The sequence below is a fragment of the Poeciliopsis prolifica genome, unplaced genomic scaffold (assembly GCF_027474105.1).
Source record: "Poeciliopsis prolifica strain line A6 unplaced genomic scaffold, Auburn_PproV2 SCAFFOLD059, whole genome shotgun sequence".
Classification (NCBI taxonomy): domain Eukaryota; kingdom Metazoa; phylum Chordata; class Actinopteri; order Cyprinodontiformes; family Poeciliidae; genus Poeciliopsis; species Poeciliopsis prolifica.
The window spans coordinates 75,799-87,893 of NW_026562434.1; positions in this window are offsets into that span (position 1 = coordinate 75,799).

Below are 12,095 nucleotides of genomic sequence, written 5' to 3' on the forward strand. Positions count from 1 at the left end.
AAAAACTTTAGACTCTTTAGAGTCCAATCAGGTCAGAAACACTGAGGAATCAGGACCTAACCAGAATCCAGGAATCAGAGGTACAGTGAATGTGGTGTTGAAGGTGTAGAGGTGGATCAGTGAGTCAGAGGAGACTCTGTAGAAGGACACAATGCCAGCAGGACAGTCCACATACACTGCTACTCTGTTAGAGACAGAGGAGGAGGAGAGACGAGTTTCTATGTTATTGTGCCAAACAGAATAACCATCAATATCAGAGCATCTCAGACTCCAGGAATGATCATTATATCCAAACACACACTCTCTACTGTCTCCTTTCCTCTTGATTCTTCTGTAACTCACTGATATATTAACTTTTCCTCTCCACTCAACCTCCCAGTAACAGCGACCAGTCAGACCAGTTCTACACAGCAGCTGAGAATCATATTGAAATCTGTCTGGATGATCAGGATATGACTGAAGCTCCTCCACAAGTGTCACCTTCCTGTTGTCTTCAGACAGTTTGAGTTTTCTGTTCACTGTGTTTGTGTCGATGGTGAGTTGACAGGAATCTGATGGAGAACAAACACAATTCAGCTGCTGTTATTGATCATTTATTGACACTTTGACTCCTGAATGAGTGATGTGACAGTTTGAAGATGGTTGAATGTGAGCTGCTTTGTTGTCATGAATCAGATGAAAAACACACTTACATTTCCTCAGACCTGGAGTCAAGAATCGGCCTCCAGCAGGCTCCACCCTGAAAGGAGGAGGGGGGTCAGACCATCAGTCTCTTTCAGCAGCAAACATGGACATTACATGTCTCTCAGACACACATTGTCCTCCACTGAGACAGGAACAGTCCAACATCTGGATTGCAAACTGCAGTGGATGTAGGAAGGACAGTTGGTGCTGCTGCAGCACAACTCATTTCTCCAAACACAGGAAAAGCTCCAACAGAGAGGAGAAAGGAAATCCCTCAGTAACAACCTGAAGAAACTCACTGAATCCTAAAAGGACATCAGGAAACTAAGGAAACATTTCTGGAAGCTCCACCTGATTTAATAATCAGCAGTAAAATACAATCAATCTAAACTCTGATCAACACCTGGATACCTGATCCATCCACACTCCCACACACAGATGAAGGAATGAAACACTAAACAGCCCTGCTGCTGAAAACCTGCTGTGGCCTCACTGTAATATCCAGAAATACAAACATTCAAAAGGAGAAGCTGCATCACATTCAACAAAGATTCAACAAGAATCAAAGATTTGATCTCTGAGCTCAGACTCACAAACCAGGGAGAGGCTTCCATCATCACACACCTCTGACAAACACCTCCAACCTTTCAGCACTTCCTCTACCAGCCAGCACCACCAGGTGGCGCTGCACACATTTACAATGAGCCCAAGAAGGAGAAGCAGCATCCTGAATCCAGCAGCTGCAGTAATGGCTTGTGAAAGTAATCCTCCCTCCACTGCAGAATTTCTGGATGAGCTGATCTTGACTTTTTATCTTTCTCAGTAAATTTATCAGAACTTTGGATCTGAACCAGTTTCTGCTCTCATTTCGACTTTTTCCTCATCATTCACTGGATTTATTTCCTCCTTCTGGAAAACAAGGGATTTAATTTCTTTCCTGATTTATTTATATGTTTGATTATTTTCCAGACGTCGCCTCCTTTAAACATCCATCTGACCAACATGAAGCTCATTTTCTTCTCATCTTTGCTTCTTGGTGCTGATTGGTCTGAAGCTCCATCCAACATGGTTTTAAAGTCTTTCTGCCATCAGTGGATCATCATGGAAATCTAAATGCTGAACTCCTCAGACTCTTTGATGAATAATGTGACAGTTTGAAGATGAATCTGAATATTTTCATTAATATATTTTAGCTCTATTAAAGATCCTCCACTCTTTAATTTTCCTTGTGATCCGTTCTTAGTCAGGAGAATATTCCAGAAAACTGGGTGATAATCTCTGCCTCCAGATTATTTGACTAATAATCTCATTTCACAATCAGCTGAAATCTTCCTGGACACTATAGTGTTGAATCAAGGACTGATCCATTTCCTGAATCAACATCTGTTCTTGTTTCTCTTCCATCATTCAAACATCATCAGTTTGTTTCCTCTAAGTATTATTTTACTGTTTGTTCATTTACATGTCTTCTGTTTTCATCCCATTGTATCTGCATTGGGATTATCTAAATATTTAATCTGGATTAATTTATTCTAATCTAACTTTCATAATTATCATCTCTACATAATTTAAGCTAATCAATTATTGTGTTTATTGCTACATAATCTAAATCAGTTCTTCTACTAGTTTCTCTGAACATAGAGAATCTTTTCTAGATGTTGCTCATCTTCCTTTCACTAAAATATTTCTACTTATTCTAAAATCTACATTTGCTTCAGTACCAATAATATCTGATTTATGATGTTATTAATCTTCATATTTCAACTTCCTGTCCATCAGCCAATCAGCTTCTTGTATTTCCTCAGTAGATCATCAGTGGAAGCCCCGCCCAGCCCATGATGCTCCTGGTTTGTGAAGACAGAGAGACAAACTGAACTCTGATAGGAAACAGTTTCAACTGATTTTCTCTCTCCAACCTCTTGGTTCCACATGGAGCTATATTTGGCCCCCTGCTGCTCTGAATACCATGTTATTGTGGTTCAGTAGATGGGTTGGTTCCCAGGTTCATTCAGAACCATGTGGAAGATTCTTATAGTTTAAATGAGCTGCTGTTTGAAAAGTTACAAAACCAAGATTACCAGAGATAATTTGAGTTATTAAACTGTCATAAAAAAGGGGGTTCAAAATGTTATCCATTCATTTATTATTCACATGGTTGTATACTAAATATTTAATCATCAAATTAAACATTCAGCTTCAAACTAAATGTTTTCCAGCAGACTGACTAAAGACATTTCTCCCTCTTCCTCCTCTATCAGACCTTCTCTGCTCCTGCAGCAGGTTCCTCCATACCTGAGATCTTCCAGTCTCCAGTGTGGATCCTTCAGTCCAGCCGACAGCAGCTTCACTCCTGAGTCTCCTGGATGATTGTAGCTCAGGTCCAACTCTTTCAGATGGGAGGGGTTGGAGGTCAGAGCTGAGGCCAGAGAAGCACAGCCTTCCTCTGAGACCAAACAGCCTGATAAGCTGCAGACACACAATTCATCACATGATGAGAAAATGAGAAGATGGAGGTAGAAACCAAGGTCTGAACTGGATATTTTCACAAGATGAAAACGCACAAGAAACTGCTGCTTAACCTATTAATAATATGAAATATTAATAAAACTAAGTTTCCTTTTGTAGGTAATGAAAATCAACATTTTCCGCAGGATGGTTGAGAACATCTAACAACTGCTGTTTGGAAGGATCTGCATTGATGCTCCTCTGTTCAACTAGGATGCAGCAATTTGTCAAAGACTTAGAGTTACATTATCAGTCAAAGCCTGACCGCCACTTTTCTTAATAAATCTCTTTTTGGTTCTTTCAGCCTGGAGTAAATGAAAATTATCCATTAATATGTGTTGAGATTTAGCCTGGTTAACCATGTCACAGCCAGACATCCATTATTATAACAAATAATAATTACATCATCTTTGAAAACAGGTAAACAACAGAAATCTGGTTTCACCAGGATGGAGAACATTTTACCTGAGAGTTTCCAGGTTGCAGTTTGGACTCTTCAGTCCAGCAGAGAGAAGCTTCACTCCTGAATCCTGCAGGTTGTTGTTACTCAGGTCCAGTTCTCTGAGACTGGAGGACTGGGAGCTGAGAACTGAGGACAGAGCTTCACAGCTTCTCTCTGAGAGGTTACAGACACTCAGTCTGAGGAGACAGGGAGGGAAATGTGTTACTAAGCTAATCACAAATATTTATTTCTTTATTTCCAGTCAAGAATGTTCTTCTTAGAAAGACTAAAAGGACGTTTTACTCAACATATTTTATGTACTTTTGTTGAGAAGTGGATAATTTTGCAGATGGAACTAAAGAATTAAAAGAATAGACAACAAGGAGGCAAGAGAACTATTATAATCCATCCTGAACTAAATTAATCCAGTGTCAGTTTTAACAGAAAGAGTCCAGTGAAAATCCAGGCTGAAGAACAGCATCAGAGCTGGTTTGAGGAAAAACACCAACTTCAAGCAAAGCAGAGAGAATCTAAGATTTTATCTTTCCGTTTCTAAACAGCTTGGATTCAGAGATGGAAAACTGACTAGCAACTTAAAAAGCTATCACTGTGAGCAACAAGCTAACTATTAATCTTCAAACTAAATGTTTGCCAGCAGACTGACTAAAGACATTTCTCCCTCTTCCTCCTCTATCAGACCTTCTCTGCTCCTGCAGCAGGTTCCTCCATACCTGAGAGCTTCCAGTCTCCAGTGTGGATCCTTCAGTCCAGCCGACAGCAGCTTCACTCCTGAGTCTCCTGGATGATTGTAGCTCAGGTCCAACTCTTTCAGATGGGAGGGGTTGGAGGTCAGAGCTGAGGCCAGAGAAGCACAGCCTTCCTCTGAGACCAAACAGCCTGATAAGCTGCAGACACACAATTCATCACATGATGAGAAAATGAGAACATTGAGGTAGAAACCAAGGTCTGAACTGATGGATGGATTTGTAACATGTGGAATAAATCAGAAAGTCAACCAACTGTTGGGATTTGTATTTATGTTTCTTTTTGAACCTAAGATGCATCAATTTGTCAAGAGCCCAGAGTTACCTGAGAGTTTCCAGGTTGCAGTTTGGACTCTTCAGTCCAGCAGAGAGAAGCTTCACTCCTGAATCCTGCAGGTTGTTGTTACTCAGGTCCAGTTCTCTGAGACTGGAGGACTGGGAGCTGAGAACTGAGGACAGAGCTTCACAGCTTCTCTCTGAGAGGTTACAGCCACTCAGTCTGAGGAGACAGGGAGGAAAATATGTTATTAAACAATTCTTCAAAATTTTATGTTTTATGTTCCAGTCAATGATATAGTTGGATAAATTGTGATGTTATTTGTCAAATATTTGTTATTCTCATGTATCTTTATAATGTATCTTTTCTTATATGCTTTTATTGTTTAGTTTCATCTTAGCATTAAGAATGTTTCTGTATTGTTGAATTACTCTGATTCTCAGAAGGCTTCACTGAAACAGTGACAACAGGTTTCTGTAGGTTTATCTCTCAGTGGGAAGCAAGGCCTGTTTGACTGGCTAGGTTACTATAAAACTGACTGTGAAGATGTACAACTTGCTCTGTTTAACCCTGTGTCTGGAACGAGACTATCTAATGCAAGATAACTTGTGTTATAGTTAGTGATTGTCATTGGTGCTGTCGCTATGTGATGAAGTGTTTTCCTCTCCCTTTAGAGTTACAGTGTTTCTTTGTGATCAGGGATCCTGAAAACAATAAAAGAGAGGAGCAGGCAAATGTGTTTTCAGAGCAGCAGAAGATTGTAACTGAAAGCACATGACTGTCTGTTCTCCTCGTGAGTAAGAAAGAATCTAACTCTCTTGTCTTTCCTGTGTTTGTTTAATAGGTGTTAATCCTGAAAGATTAACACCTATTGAACAAATATTCATTTGCACAGATTGAAAAGAATATCATATTTTCCACATCTTTAAGCTTGGCACAATACATGGCAGTTCACATGTGTTGTGAACAGCTTTATTCTATAGTTGGACCTAAAGTCTTCAGAGACTACAATACAGCAGCTATCAAGGGGCTGGCAAGAGAAACATTCATTTCTGCAATGAACTGCATTAATCCAGTGTCGGCTTCAATAGGAAAAATAATTTGTGCTACTTGAAAATGTAGCATTATGAATAGTCACCAATGAGAGCCAGTCTCTCTTTTGCTCAGCATCTGCTAGTAGCCAACATTGAGGAGACAATGTATGAGTAAACAAACTGATGAAGCAACACTCAGTATTTATCTCATCACTGACAGATTTTTATCAAAAATAAATGCAGTAACAATGTGTGTCCTTACAGAGCTTTGTTGGAGGCTTTAACCACTGGCAGCAGCCTCAGAAGAACCTCCTCTGAAGCAGAGTATTTCTTCAGGTCAAACACATCCAGATCTTTTCCTGATGACACTAAGATGAAACCAGAGCTGACCACTGAGCAGGAGACACTTTATCTGTGGAGAGACTTCCTGAACTCAGAGACTGTTGGATCTCCTCCACTAGAGAACGATCATTCAGTTCATTCAGACAGTGGAACAGATTGATGCTTTTCTCTGGAGACACATTCTCATTGATCATCTCCTTGATGTACTGAACTGTTTCCTGATTGGTCTGTGATCTACTTCCTATCTGTGTCACCAGACCTTTTAGGAGTCTCTGATTGGTCTGCAGTGAAATTCCCAGGAGGAAACGGAGGAACAAGTCCAGGTGTCCATTTGGACTCTGTAAGGCCTGGTCAACAGAACTCTGATGGAGAGATGTTAGATTAGGTTTATTAAATAATAAAAACTTCTTAGATGTTTGTTTTTCTTCCATCAGGTTGACCCCAGAGTTGATGAAGGTCAGATGAACATGAAGAGCAGCCAGAAACTCCTGAACACTCAGATGGACGAAGCAGAACACCTTGTCTTGGTACAGACCTCTCTCCTCTTTAAAGATCTGTGTGAACACTCCTGAGTACACTGAGGCTGCTCTGATATCGATGCCACACTCTGTCAGGTCTGATTCATAGAAGATCAGATTTCCTTTCTGCAGCTGAACAAAAGCCAGTTTTCCCAGAGACTCAATCATCTTCCTGCTCTCTGGACTCCAGTGTGGATCTGTTTCAGCTCCTCCATCATACTTGACCTTCTTCACTTTGGTCTGAACCACCAGGAAGTGGATGTACATCTCAGTCAGGGTTCTGGGCAGCTCTCCTCCCTCTCTGGTCTCCAACACATCCTCCAGAACTGTAGCAGTGATCCAGCAGAAGACTGGGATGTGGCACATGATGTGGAGGCTTCGTGATGTCTTCATGTGGGAGATGATCCTTCTGGCCTGTTTCTCATCTCTGAATCTCTTCCTGAAGTACTCCTCCTTCTGAGGGTCATTGAACCCTCTGACCTCTGTCACCATGTCAACACACTGAGGAGGGATCTGATTGGCTGCTGCAGGTCGTGTGGTTATCCAGAGGAGAGCAGAGGGAAGCAGTTTCCCCCTGATGAGGTTTGTCAGCAGAACATCCACTGAGGTGGACTCTGTAGCATCAGTCAGGATCTCCTTGTTGTGGAAGTCCAGTGGAAGTCGACTCTCATCCAAGCCATCAAAGATGAACAGAACCTGGAAGTGTTCAAAGCTGCAGATTCTTTGGTTTCACTAAAGAAATGATGAACAAGTTCCACCAAGCTGAACTTTTTCTCTCTCAGCACATTCAGCTCTCTGAAGGTGAATGGAAATATGAACTGGATGTTCTGGTGGGCTTTATCTTCAGCCCAGTCCAGAGTGAACTTCTGTGTTAAGACTGTTTTCCCAATGCCAGCCACTCCCTTTGTCATCACTGTTCTGATTGGTTGATCTCTTCCAGGTGGGACTTTAAAGATGTCTTCTTGTCTGATTGTTGTTTCTGGTCTGTGTGGTTTCCTGGATGCTGTTTCAATCTGTCTGACCTCATGTTCATCATTGACCTCTCCAGTCCCTCCCTCTGTGATGTAGAGCTCTGTGTAGATCTGGTTCAGAAGGGTTGGACTTCCTGCTTTAGCAATCCCCTCAAACACAGACTGGAACTTCTTCTTCAGACCAGATTTAAGTTGATGTTGACAAACTGCAGCAAGATGTTCTAATAAACATAAATATAAAATAAATATAAATATAAAAAAATATAATACTAAATAAAATATTTTTTTAAGATGATGTTAATAAATATGATTCCACATCAGTAAATGTCTGATTTATCCATCAGGTCAAATCTTTGTACAAATCCTCTTACTGCTATGCAGACGGTCAGCCAGCTTTTCCTGTTTCATCATCCTCAGGAAGTTCAGTGTGATCTTCATCACTGCCTCTCTGCTGCTCCTCCTCTGCTCTTCATCATCACCTTCCAACACCTTATCATCTCTCTGACTCTCGGAATGTTCTCGGTAATCTGGACTCAGAACCTTCTGGATCTTCTTCAGTTCTTCCTTCACAAAAGTGACAATGTTTTCCTCCAGCAGCTGGAACAGAATAATAGATGAAGGAAACGTCAGAGTTTAAATCATGGAGCCAAACGCCAGATGGATGTTGGACAGACTGACAGTCCTCTGGTCTACAAAGTGCAGCATGGAGATGAATGTGAACAGAACCCATAGAAAAGTAGTTGTATATTTACAGACCATAAATATGGAGTCCAGCTGTGTTTGATGCTGCTGGACAGATGGACCACTGGGAACCTCTGAGCTCTGCTGGTCCACTCTGTGGAGGAACCAGGAACAATTAGGAAGTCAGGAAATATTCATCCAGCAGTTTTCACAGAGGAAATCACCAAGAGTTTCACATTAAAAATACTTGAAGCAGTAAAACAGAGCATGACATGAACACAATACAAAGGAGTAAGAAAGAGAAAATGGATTACAGTAACACTTGAATCACTCCACACTCTCAGCAGAATAAATAAAAACTGGGATATTCATACTGGTTCAGTTTCCACAGTTACAGCAGTTAGAAACATCTCACCTCTCTGATGGTGGAGATCCAGGTGATTTAAAGAAAATGATCTCATCCTTTGACTTGTTGCTCTCAAAGGAGACACAGCTGGGTTCTGGTTCTGGTTTGAGTCTGTCATTGAACCTGACAGAAACATGATGATTGAAACTTAATCAGCAAAGAGGAGCAGCAGCTTCATCACCACGTCTGTTCTGGCCTGATATAGTGAACGCTGTGTGAAAAGGGCTGTGGACAGTTAGAGATGGTGACCTCACCTCTGACCTTTGCTCTGGCTCTCATCTTCCCCACACAGAGTGGTTTTAGAAGGAGGGACTCCCTCCTCACTGTCCTCACACTGATCCATGCTGCTGAATCCACATCAGCTCACACACACTTTCTAGCTTCACCTGCAGAGGAAACACACATCATTCATCTGCACATCAACTCTGATCATCCTTTACATCATTAGTGCTGGAAAAAGATCAGCTGCTCCTCCTCTGATTGGCTCTTCTTCTCTGCTTCATATCAGTGTCAGGTGAATGCAGTCAGACAGCAGAGAGGCAGAGGAAGCTGCCATCAGCTGCTGCACTTCTACTATCAGTCCACTAGATGGAGACATGGAGCAACATTTACATTCACTGATTCAACCTGAACAACAGGAAGGATTTTAGTTAGTTAATTTTTAATCACTACAAATAAAAAAATTGTAATCATTTATAGTGATTTGATTATATGCTACATCAAAGATTATATAGATAGATATTTTACTTGTCTGACCTTGATGGTGGAGAATAGTTTGGTTATAGGTAAGAAAAAACATGAAGCACTTTGTAAAGAGAGGAAATCGAAGAAACATCATCCTTTCATCATACTGTTCATCAGTTCATCAGTAATATAATACTGATCTTCAAACAGCAGAAAGATGAAACATTGAGCAGAAATAAGCAGTGAACCTGCTCTCCAAATATTAGAGAGCAGAAACATACAGGAAAGTTCCTGAAGACAAAGTTCAAGTAGGAAACAAAGCAAACTTACAGTTTATTCAAACGATCCAAAAAGTTGAAGAACATTTGAAAAACAAATAAAGATCCAACAAACATGATCGGAGCCACACCTTAACAGTGTAATTAAAACTGAAAGCAAATGTGATAGAGGTCGCTTAACTGATCGTGTCACAACTCTTCTGGTTTGTAGTTTCTTCTTTTGCAGCAGGAGAACCAGGAAGTGGAAGGTCTACAGTAAAATCAGAGGCAGGTTTATAAATTATTAATGAAAGAGAGACGTTCTGATAAAAATGAGGATGTACTTACTTTTGATCATAAACTAGTGATGATTGTAAAAACATTTTTTGCAATATTTCAGGTTATTTAGCATGTCAGAAAATCTTTTAAAATGGATATAAAACTGGATATTTGCATAACTTTTGAAACAAATATCTAACTTCAAAGTAAATTTATTTGGCAAACTACAATGTTGTTCTCCAAAATAACATTTGATTTTTAAATTAAATATTTTCAAAGCTAAATTTGTGTATTTTATTTCTAGTTGTTCAGTGAGAGACTTTATTATGTTAACATGTTTTAATTTTTCCCTCCATTCAGTAACAGTTTGTGAAGATGGTTTAATCAAATTCAATTTTCTCCCAGGTCTTTATTTGTGGTCAATCCCAGAAGACATGTGTGATGACAGACCATGCCAAATTCCTCCAATATCTATCTGTGGTTGGAATCCTGGAAATGAACATTTTTAATAGAGTCCTGTTTAAAGGTTTGTCTAACCAAATTAGTTCTACCAGTTTTGTTGATTCATTATTGTGCAAGCTTGAACGTTTCATTGCAGCTTTGTTTTGTTCCTGTTGCATGAGGAACAAAACATGAGTTGTTTTTATTTAGTGGCAGAGCTACAGTCATCATCGAAGTTTTCCCAAGCATGGAATCCTGTCATGTCTCTGGTTAAGCTTCTGACCCACATGCACATATGGGGAACGGGGGCTTCTGGAAGAAATAATAAATTAATGGAGCAGAACGCACCCAAGGACATGCTCTTAGATAAGGTTATCCTAATCTAATATCAGACTATTGACGGGAGACTGAGCTACATGGTTCATGGCCATAAAATGCAATACACAGACACAGCAAACAGATAGACTCCATGATGCCACCACCTTTCGCTCATATCTGAATTGTCTGAATTTTACTATGTGCATACTTCCCTAATATGTATATTCCTCTTTTTACCTTATTACTTTTTAAAAATGTGTTATGTACTCACTATTAAACCAGAAAAGGAATTAGAACAAAACTTAACATCCAGAAAAAACTACTTCCACAACAGGAACATTTAGTTTTTATTATTATGTTTAGAAACTGTGGAGTAATCATTACTTTTACAAATTCAAAATAAAATTATAAACTCCAGAGGATACATACTTATCTAGCATCCCAGAAAAAAACTAGTTTATAAATTACAGACAGCTCATTCTTAAACATGGGGAACTAATAATACTCTTGTATGTCTTTTCTTTGGTTTATTTTGTTTGCAATTCCATCTAATTCATGGAAAGCACTTTAAATTACTGTTGCTGAAAATGTGCTATATCATTAAATTTATCTTACCTTACCATGTGTATAAAAGAAGCTTCAGGCTCCTATGATTTGTTCATCTGACAAACATAATTTAAAGAAATGTTGCTCTTTATCACAAATCAAACTGGTAAAACATCTTTTTTGAAGCACAATCCTTCTGTTTTATTTATAACTTTATATTATTGGCAAACTGATCTAAGAACCCTTCAGATAAAGGGGAAATCTGGTGTATGGAGGAATAAATGTACCTCAGTCAAGATATGACTAATCACCATTCATATCATAGTTATAACCATAGCCAGATCAGCTAATGAAATTAGCATCTTGTATTCCCCATATGTAATGATCATAATTTTTAGATATATGTAGAAAGTGATATATTTATGTTCAGTTTATTTGCTATGACAAAGTATTAGGGCCACACTAAAAAAAATATAAAAATAAAATTACAAAATGGGTGTTGCCATGTGTGTGACAATCTTGGTGAGCCAGATTAAAATAAGAAATAAGAGATAAAATAAGCCTTCTGAGAGAACCTACCTGAAAACTGAACCTAGATGTTAGAAGAAAGTCAACATGGTTACTGGATAAGATCATTGGGGAAGCCAGAGCTAATCAAAATGTGTCAAAATCTAAAGTGCTGTGAGGCTGGCAGATGAAGGATAATAAGGATGGTGGGAACCACAACTGGTTAACTCCGGGATGGTGAAAAGCCCCAAGTTTTCCAGCAGTTTTTAAATAACTGTCAGGTTAAAATACCCTAAACACCTTCACACAGACGTAGACAAAGGAAAAAAGAGGAAAATGAATTAAAATTTTGTTACTCAAGGAGAGAAAGAACAGGGAGCGATGGTTCACACTCCAAACTTGCTCTGAGTTTCCCCTCTTTCTTTTCCTTTTATTGAAA